Here is a 10,717-nt window from a genome sequence, read left to right on the forward strand (position 1 = left end):
TGGAAGACGCAGCCGGTGCCAGACTCGGCGAGGGGGCACCGGCAAGAGTAGGCCGCGAATCCCCGGGCTCAGGTGGAAGCCCGGCCCGTCGCCCGGCCTCCCGGCGACGGCGGCTCTGACCGGAAGGGCCTACGTGCGTCGTTCGGCCCAGGGCGGCCGAGGGGCCCGCGCTGCACTCTCGGTTTTGATTTTTTTTTTTTTTTTTCCCTCTTCTCCTGGAACTTGATCCTGGCGTGGTAGTGCTTCCGGCTTCACATTCTGCACCTTTGGCACTTCGGTTTTGTAATGGTGGCGAGGTTTGAGTGGCCCCAATGTGGAGGTGACACCGGGTTTGTTTTTCCGCCCGAAAATGAAAGCCTCCGGAGGGGTATACATTCTCTACCAGATTATGAGATTTGCACACTTTCGGACACACAACTTCCTCGGTAACAGCAACCTCTTGCCGTGAATAGATGACTTTCTACTCCTTGTGAAGACTTTGTTAAGAAGCAGGAATCGCTTGAGGAGTCTCTAAAGAAGACAGTGGTCTTGAAAACCGAAATATCTAGAAACCAATAGTATATTTTAAGCCTGGGACATTTTTACTTTGCTGTTGAGGGCCGTATCAACTACTGTATCTGGTTTCTTGAGAGCTTCCACTCCAGAGCCTGGATTCACTTCTTTCCCTACGTCCTCCCAAGACTATTGTTTTGAAACTTAAACTGCATTTGCTGGTGTTGGCTCAAGTCTGGACCTACAAATGTATGGCATATTTCAAACCTAAACAGTTGATAGAGATATCAAATGAAATTCACTTTTATGACCGGAATGCTTCCAAGATATTTGCTCTCTTGACACATTTCAGCTTAGTTCTGCTATGACTCTTTACAGGCTCTTGGTTTGAGACTTGGAAAACCTCACAAAAAGGAAAATTCTGTATCATGATCCAATAACTGCTCATTGAGCACTTGTCCTGTCCAAAATAACATGCTAGTCCTGAATGGTCTTAAGTGCTTGCTTTTCAGTGTTTTTACCAGGTTGTTTGGTGAAGTACAGAAGCCTTAAGGATCACATTCTTAAACTTCTTGAAAGAAAATACAGCTTTTCATATTATATGGAATAATGGACTCAAGTGCATCTTTGATGGACATGGGGAGGAATGTGGGGAGGAATCAGAAGTGTTATATTTTTTTATATAAGGTCTTGGAGTTTTTTTATTTTTATTGCTTTTCTATCTGTCCTGCTTCCTAACAGTGGAGATTTCTAATTTCTGTAGTGACTAAGTGCTAAAATGTGAGTGTGGTGTGTGTGTGTGTATTAATCTACAAGGAGTATGTAGAGAATTATAAAACGTTTTATTTTGTAATACTGTAAGAACTGGGAGGGGTCTTGGTAGGAAGCATCCTGAATGATACCACCTGCTTTAACAGATGCAGAAACAACTGAACAACAAGAAGTGACAACAAATCCCATGAAGTAGTTTGTATAAGCTAGTTAGGGTGTATAACCCTGGAGAGAGAAAAGTGGTATAGTGGTTAAAGAACTTGGATTTCAGAGCCAGGCATACCTGGGTTTGAACATTCGTTGAACCTTGAACAAGTGACTTCATCTCTCTAAGTTTGAGTTTTTCTTATCTTTGAAATAGGTGTTGTAATGGAAGCAACCTCATAGGACTTTTGGGAGAACCAAATGAGAATAATAGATGAAAAGCACTTGACACAGAGTGTGACACATGTAAGTGCTTCTAGCTGGGGTCATCAAGGAACGCTTAAGAGGTAGGATGTTAAGCATGAAAAGATTAGGTGGGCTAGAGAGGTGGTGCCAGTGGCTGGGGGGAGGAATGACCAAGGGCCCTTTTCAGACTGTAGCTGGTTTGAAATATTTCCTAGACACATGAAGAAATGAATCATGAAACTTAAATTCAGTTTGATTGAAGTAACAGTTGGAACTTGATGTTCTGTTTGTCTCCTACCAACTATTTAATGAGACACAGCTGTAAGACCTAGCTTTTCCTCAGGCATCTAGGATTATGTTTCAGGTGAAAGTGACTAATCACCTGAGTATCTGTGCATTAGGTGTCTGCTGTTGAGCAGACCCAGGGCCAGGTGTTGACACTGCAAATTAAAAATCCAGCTGGAGACGTCAAGGAGTTCTTCTAATGAGACACAGGCAAATCCTTTACAGAGATTGCTGTCCTTTGATTGTATGCATATTTACTTTGTGCCAAACATAGGCATGCTGGGGTGAGCGACGTACAAAACAATTTTGCTTGTGTTTGCACCCTTCCTAGTGAGGGGTGATAATACATAATATAGAATGTTCAAAGGTTATTACTTTGGAAAGTGGAGCACAATAAGGGGAATCCAAAATTTCTGGGGTAGATGATGAAATGTAAAATGAGGTGCATTGGGTGAGCCTTCTTGAGAGTAATGTTTAGGCAGACTTAAAAGGGAGGAAGTTAGAGGGAATAGTTTGTTCCAAGACACTGAGGCAGACCTAGAGAGTTCTGCTCAGTATGGCTAGAATGGAATGAACAAAAAAGTAATAGTATTAATACATTATGTTAGGATGGGGTACAGATTTCACAGGGCTTTGTAGAGCGTTTATAAGTTCTTTGCCTGGAGTTTTCAACCAAGGAGTGACACGGTCTGCTTTCAGCTTCCGAATGATCACTGAAGTTTGCAGAGAGGAACAAACAGTAGAAGCAGGGAGATACATATAATTATAAGGAAGCTGGAAGTTGAGAGAGATGCTCATGCCTTCTATCAAGGTGGTAACAGGAGATAGTGAAAAATGGTTGAATTCTGGATATATTTTGAAGACCATACCAATGTGAATTGTTGATAGATCAGATGTAGCATGTGAGAGAGGAGTCAAGGATGATTCCAAGAGTTTGGGTCTGAGCAGTGAGAAGATGGGGTTGCCATCAACTAGAATAGGGGTGACTGTGAGAAGAGCACGTTTGGGGAATAGAGTTCAGTTTTGGAAGTGGTAAGTTTGAGATGCCTTTTAGATATTCTGGTTGAATTGACATTCAGGTGTGGACTTTAGGAGAAGGGTCTGGACTAGAGATAAACTTTGTAGTCAGCCACTTAGGTAGTATTCAAAGCCACAAGACTGGATGAGAGCACCAAGGGATCCAGTGTGGACAGAGAAAAGGACACGAGATTACTGTTGTTGTTCAGTTGCTAAATTGTGTCTGATTCTTTGCAACACCATGGACTGCAGCAGGCCAGCCTTCCCTATCCTTTAACAGTCTCCTGGAATTTGCTCCATTTCATGTCCGTTGAGTTTTTGATGATCTAACCATCTCATCCTCTGCTGCATTCTTCTCCTTTTGCCTTCAGTTTCCCCAGTATCAGGGTTTATTCCAGTGAGTTGGCTGTTCGCATCAGGTGGCCATAGTATTGGAGCTTCAGCATCAGTCTTTCCAGTGAATATTCAGGGTTGATTTTATTTCACATTGACTGGTTTGATCTTGCAGTCCTAGGGACTCCAAAGAGTCTTCTCTAGAGCCATAATTCTAAAGCATCAATTCTTCAGCACTCAGCCTTTTTTATGGTCCAACTCTCACATCTGTACATGAATACTGGAAAAACCATAGCTTTAACTACACGTTTTGGAGCCCAGGAAAATCACTGCTTCTACTTTCCCCCCTTCTACTTGCTATGAAGTGATAGGACTGGATGCCGTGATCTTAGTTTTTTGAATGCTGAGTTTCAAGCCAGCTTTTTCAATCTCCTCTTTCACCCTCAACAAGAGGCTTTTTAGTTCCTCTTCACTTTTTGCAATTAAAGTGGTATCATCTGCATAACTGAGATTGTTGATATTTCTCCCAGACTGCAATCTTGATTCCAGTTTATGATTCATCCACCCTGGCATTTTGCATGATGTACTCTGCATGTAAGTTAAACAAGCAGGGTGACAATGTACAGTCTTGACGTACTCCTTTCCTAATTTTGAATCAGTCTGCTGTTCAATGTCCGGTTCTAATTGTTGCTTCTTGACCTGCATACAGGTTTCTCAAGACGCAGGTAAGATGGTCTTGTATTCCTATCTCTTTAAGAATTTTCCAGTTTGTTGTGATCCACACAGTCAAAAGCTTTAGTGTAGTCAATGAAGCATATGTTTTTCTATAATTCCCTTGCTTTCTCTGTGATCAGCAAATGTTGGCAGTTTGTTCTCTGGTTCCTTTTTCTTTTCTGAACCCAGCTTGTACATCTGGGAGTTCTTGGTTTATGTATTGTTGTAGCTTAGCCTTACTAGCATGTGAAATGAGCACAATTGTCTGGTAGTTTAACATTTTTTGGCACCGCCCTTCTTTGGGATTGGAATAAAAACTGACGTCTTCCAATTCTGTGGCCACTGCTGAGTTTTCTGAATTTGCTGACATGTTGAGTGCAGTACTTCAACTGCATCGTCTTTTAGGATTTGTAAGTAGCTCAGCTGGAATTCCATTGCCTCCACTGTCTTTGTAGAAATACTTCCTAAGGCCCACTTGACTTCACACTCTAGAATGTCTGGCCCTAGGTGAGTGACCACACCACCATGGTTATCCTAGTCATTAAGACCTTTTTTGTATAGTTCTTCTGTGTATTCTTGCCATCTCTTCTTACTCTTTTCTGCCTTTGTTAGGTCCTTACCATTTATGTCCTTTATCATGCCCATTCTTGCATGAAATGTTCACTTGATATCTCCAAATTTTCTTGATCTCTAGTCTTTCCTATTCTGTTGTTTTCCTTTATGTCTTTGCGTTGTTCATTGAAGGTCTTCTTTTCTTGCTATTCTCTGCAACTCTGCATTCAGTTGGGTGTATCTTTCCCTTTCCTTTGCTTTTTGCTTGTCTCCTTTCCTCAGCTATTTGTAAAACTTCCTCAGACAACTACTTTGCGTTCTTAAATTTCTTTTTCTTAACTGCAATGCTAAGAGGATTGATATAGAAGGCAGTGTTAACATGGATACCATCCATAAACTTAGGGGGAAAATTATGTCCTCACTAACCTCTAACTAGAAGTTAGCATTTCTTTTAATTACTAATGTAAACAGAAAACTATAGTAGTATTAACCTGTGATTTTATTGGCCTGTAATATAGTACCTGTGATTTTACTGCTAGTACAAATCACAGGTTTTTTATGTTTTGATTATTGTAAATACTTCATTATCTACGTTCATCATTACATAGAAATTTCAGTAGATTGGAGATCCACCACTAGATTGTTGAGAAGCATATACAGTGCTGTATCATACATTTGGGGTTTTTGTCCCAAAGGTAATTGGTGCCCTTTGTTTATTTCACATATTTAAAAATATTAAGCTGAAAAGGAATTTGCAGGCTTCACCTGACCCCAGAATGGTCCAAGGCACAAAACATGTTAAACCATTGGACTCTGTATCCTAACTCTTGGTTTAGAATCTCACCTCTTAATCGCTGTATGAACCTGGGCAAATTTTGTAATGCCTTGGTGTCCTTGTAGGTAAAGTAAGAATCATAACAGTATTTTCTGCAGAGGGTTTTATGAGGATTTAAGAAATAGGACAGTGTTAAGTTTTTTGAAAAATCTGCTTATTTTTAATTGGAGGAAGATTGCTTTAAACTTTTATTAGTATTGGCTAAAAAGATTCAGCTAGAAAGAACAGTACTTTATGAGGCACTGTGATATGAAAAGCATGGTGAATTTGGCAAAAATAAAGTTTATTAGCTGGCAAAAATACTTTAGCATGTTCAAATTAAATATAAAGCAGTGGCGATAGTCATGTTCTTACAACATTCTCATAATTCACCTAAGTTATGGTGGGGTTAGAGATGCCATAGGAAGCCAACTGAAAGATTCCACATAGAGTCTGGACCTTTAGGAGCTTTGCAGCCAGTCCATAATTCAGTTTTTGTTATTTTATAAGAGAAAAATAGCTTTATAGTGATTGAGGTATGTTCTTCAGGCCAAGGTATAGTCTTTCGGCTACTGAGGTATATGGGAGGCCAAACTACTGCTTGGAGGGTTTCCTGGTGATCACAGTAAGCCTGACAGTGACTTTGGCTCAGAGGTTAAAGCATCTGCCTCCAATGTGGGAGACCCGGGTTCGATCCCTGGGTCGGGAAGATCCCCTGGAGAAGGAAATGGCAACCCACTCCAGTACTCTTGCCTGGAGAATCCCATGGACAGAGGAGCCTGGTAGGCTACAGTCCACGGGGTCGCAAAGAGTCAGACACGACTGAGCAACTTCACTTCACTTCACAGTAAGCCTGATGGAGCTATTCTCTTGCTTAGAATAGAGTATGTGTGTGTGTGCTCAGTTGTGTCTGACTCTTTGCGACCCTATAGACTGTCCATGGAATTGTTCAGGCAAGAATACTGGAGAGGGTTGCCATTTCCTACTACAGGGGATCTTCCCAGCTGAGGGATCAAACCCATGGTTCCTGCATTGGCATACAGATATTTTACCACTGAGCCACCTGGGAAGCTCAGGATAGAGTATATTTCTCCAGATTTCATGTCCCTATTTTTGCTCTTGCTTCATCTAGATTTCCGGCCAACGAGTCTTCCTACTGACAGATTATATCTCTAAAAGGGTATCGAGTAACTGTTGATGAGCAGTTGCTGTGTTTCCCTAAGAAATGTTCAAACTGCCAAGACATACCTATCAGTTGTCCATTTCTAGTTTTAGTGGAACTTTGGTGTTGCAAATCTTTTCTGCCACTTTTCACTGTAGTGACTAATTGATTTAATCTATAAGAGCTGACTCATTGGAAAAGACCCTGATGCTGGGAAAGATTGCAGGCAAAAGATAAGAGGGCGGCAGAGGATGAGATGGTTAGAGAGCATCACTGATACAATGGACATGAATTTGAGCAAACTCTGGGAGATGGTGAAGGACAGGGAAGCCTGGTGTGCTGGAGTCAGTCAGAAAGAGTTGGGCGTGACTTAGCAACTGAAGAACAAATTCCCCTTTAAATTGTAATGCATTGTGATTTACTGTTTAACAGATATTGATGATAATCTTTCTTAACCCTGATGTTTAGTGTTGTTCTGTGAGCATTGTCAGTTTTTGCAGAGAAGCAAGAATAGTCATATGCTAGAATAAAAAGTTGACCAGCTTCATAATTTCTGTTAATTCTTGTGAGATACTGTAGAGTATCTTATTTTGTAACGTATGTACTGAAGGCTATTGTAAGACCCTGAGAGACGATTCATATTAGAAACTGAAACATTTACACCTATAGTCACTGAAATTCAGGCTTAGAATTCTTTCTTTTCCTTTCTGAGAGAGATCGCTCTCTAGGGGGAAAGAATCTTTTATTTGGGGAAAAAAAAAATTCAAACTTTCAGGGAAGTTCTAAGAATAGCATAGTAAACTCCCATATTTTCATCTGGATTGACTGGTGGTTGAAATTTTGCCACATTTGCTTCATCTTTCTTTATAAAATATATATATACCTGTGTTTGTTTTTAATCTATTTTTAACTGAAGGATAGTTGCTTTACAGAATTTTGTTTTCTGTCAAACTCTGTGTTTGTTTATTTTGGGCTAAACCATATTCTTGCCTGGAGAATCCCATGGACGGAGGAGCCTGAGGGGCTACAGTCCACGGGATCGCAAAGAGTCAGACACAACTGAGTGACTTCACTCACTCACTCATTCATTCATTTGAGTGTAAGGTGCAGGCACCATGACCCTTAACCCCTACCTAAATAGTTGATAGTATAACCTGAGAACAAGAATGCTCTTAGGTATAACCAACATGCAGTGATCAAATTCAGGCAATTTAACATTTATAATACTACATTTGATATATAGTTCATATTTAAAGTGTGCCAGTTACTTAAATAGTGTCCTCTTTTTTTGGCCTGGGGTTACATACTGCGTTTAATTGCCATTTTTTTTAATCTCTGAAGATAGGGCTTTAAATTCAAGATACTTTACTACTATTAACTCTTTGTACTAAACATAAATATTTTGAAAACAATAACAATGTCTGGTATTGATTTGAACTGTTTTCATTTTTTCTTTTTATTTATTTATTTAGGCTGCACCCGGAGGCATGCAGGCAGGATCTTAGTTCCCCTAGCACAGAAAGTTCAGGGTCTTAACCACTGGACCACCGGGAGAGTCCAGAGATGGCTTCTTAATTACTAGAACAATAAATGCTTATTGCAAAAGGCAAGATAATATACTTAACAGAGGAAAAAGTAAAAATCTACCTTTAGCATCTCTTCTTGGCTCCATCTCTTCAAATCCAGCTCATCCTAGAGGTAACCACTACTCACAGTTCAGTGTATACCTTTCCAGATCTTTTTGTCTACTACACATACTGCATCATCTGCCTGCTTGCATTTGTGTGTAAGATGTGCTTATCTTTTTTAATAGGGAATACTCTATATTGTGAATGTGCCATGTTAAGTTGCTTTATTTTATATCATGTTAAGTAGTTTAAAAGCCTTAGGACATGAGCTGCATGGAAAGTATCTCCTTCCAAATGTTTTCCCACAGGGTGAGTTTATCTGGTAATTTATGATGGTGTTTTCGTGATTCTGTTTAGAGTTTGATTCCTACACTTCTCTCTTTCCTTTTCTTTTTTAAAATTCTATTTTTGTCCATATTTGTTTGTTTGTCTTGTCTGGTGTTGATGGATTAAAATAGCTTTTATTCCTGCCCTACTTTGATTAGTTGGTTTTCTCAACTCAAGGTATTTAAGAGCAGTCTCTTGAAAATGGTTAATTTGAAGCTAGCCAACAACCTAGTCAACTGAAGATTCAATAAGTTGTTTTTTTTTTCATAATGGGATTTATATTTGTAAATATACTTTCATGAATTCAAATGAGGCAATTATTTTGTATAATTTTTGGTCATTGTACGTTAATTGGGTGTTTTGAGTCCCTCAGCTTTGGAATTCATGTATAACATTGGTAGGTTGTTTTTTAATTAAGCTTAATGATTATTTCAGTGTCTTTTCCAGCTGAACAAATACTTTGGTCATTTAGATGGAGGTTTAGAGTTCGTCTGAGGTTCTTAGGTGTTTTTATTTTAGAATGCCTTTTCTGTCCCATTTTAACATCTCACTAGTGAAAATATCCTTAGGATGGTGTGGGTAGTGATAGGGATTTGATCCTGCTGGCAGGCTTCTACCAGGTCTGCTTACTGAGAGCACTGCTGTGGGTGTATAAGAACCTGGAGCAAGTGGTCGTTTCTGATTGTAGCTCTTCCGGCTGCCTACTTCCTGCCAAATGCAGTTAGACTCTTTGGGGAGGGCTATACAGTAATCACCACTATTTGCTTCATAATTACCTCTTTGGAGACTCATGGACTAACTTGTGTTTTGAGTCTTTTGTGTGATATTTCGCGTCTTGTTGATTAATTGTTAATTACACATGCTCTACTTTAGTAAGCAGAAGATGTCATGTTTAAAATTTTTATGAATTTTTGTATGACTGTAAAGTAGGGCTAACGTTTTTTCATAAGTTATATAGATGACTGCAAAAACCCTTTCTTGAGAAGTCTGTTTTTCTGATGCTGAACACACAGACTTTCTAAAATTGCCTGGTTAAATGTATATTTCTTCAATTAATTCCTCAATTCTCATATCTATATCAATTCTAAAACATAAGCTACACTTTTTGTGGTACTGCTTCTGTGCTAAAAATTTTAAAGATTATCTGTAGAAAACGGATGAGTTTTGAGGTACAATAAAACACTTTGTTAGAAATAGGTTAAAATGGACTCCTGAGATTTTCCTCAGGGTCACCGTAATAGGTATCTTATTTTCGCTCAAGTTTACCGTATCCATTAAAAAATAAGTACGAGAGTACAATTATTTAGGAAACCAGTTGTCTAAATTATGAAAACTACAGTATGTAGTCTTCTTGGCAGATTAACAGCAGTTTGTATAAAGAATTAAGGTTAATAACTAAATAGTAAATTGAAACAGTGATAGTTAAATATAAAACCAGTATTTCCCCAATTATAGAATACTCTTGTGTATTATAGAGAGACAGTGAGTCTACCAAAAAATATTTGGGGCTCATCTTTCTTTGGCTACATTTCTTGATTATTGGAGAAGATAATGATAGTGTCAGAGGTTATGAAATTGGAGCAGAAGTTGGAATCTCTGATAGTAAATTTTTTTCAGATATGCACATACTAGCTGTTCAGTTTGTTAGTTGTGTGCTTTTGTGACATGTACTTATTCAGTTCAGTTCAGTCACTCAGTCATGTCCGACTCTTTGCGACCCCATGAATCGCAGCACGCCAGGCCTCCCTGTCCATCACCAACTCCCGGAGTTCACCCAGACTCACGTCCATCAACTCAGTGATGCCATCCAGCCATCTCATCCTCTGTCGTCCCCTTCTCCTCCTGCCCCCAATCCCTCCCAGCATCAGAGTCTTTTCCAATGAGTCAACTCTTCGCCTGAGGTGGCCAAAGTACTGGAGTTTCAGCTTTAGCATCATTCCTTCCAAAGAAATCCCAGGGCTGATTTCCTTCAGAATGGACTGGTTGGATCTCCTTGCAGTCCAAGGGATTCTCAAGAGTCTTCTCCAACACCACAGTTCAAAAGCATCAATTCTTCGGCATTCAGTCTTCTTCACAGTCCACCTCTTGCATCCATACATGACCACAGGAAAAACCATAACCTTGACTAGATGGACCTTTTTTGACAAAGTAATGTCTCTGCTTTTGAATATGCTATCTAGGTTGGTCATAACTTTCCTTCCAAGGAGTAAGCGTCTTTTAATTTCATGGCTG

At 39.6% G+C, this 10,717-nt stretch overlaps 1 protein-coding gene across 1 annotated transcript in view; it reads left to right on the forward strand.

The window, feature by feature from the left end:
• Positions 1 to 23: 23 nt before the first annotated feature.
• Positions 24 to 10,717, forward strand: part of SETD2 (SET domain containing 2) — an 82,491-nt gene continuing 71,797 nt past the window's right edge. The window contains exon 1 of the mRNA XM_010862367.1: positions 24 to 1,713. The gene's annotated coding sequence lies outside the window, so the exon portion shown is untranslated. The remainder of the gene's footprint in view (positions 1,714 to 10,717) is intronic.

This window comes from Bison bison, unplaced genomic scaffold (assembly GCF_000754665.1).
Source record: "Bison bison bison isolate TAMUID 2011002044 unplaced genomic scaffold, Bison_UMD1.0 scf7180017864482, whole genome shotgun sequence".
Taxonomy (NCBI): domain Eukaryota; kingdom Metazoa; phylum Chordata; class Mammalia; order Artiodactyla; family Bovidae; genus Bison; species Bison bison.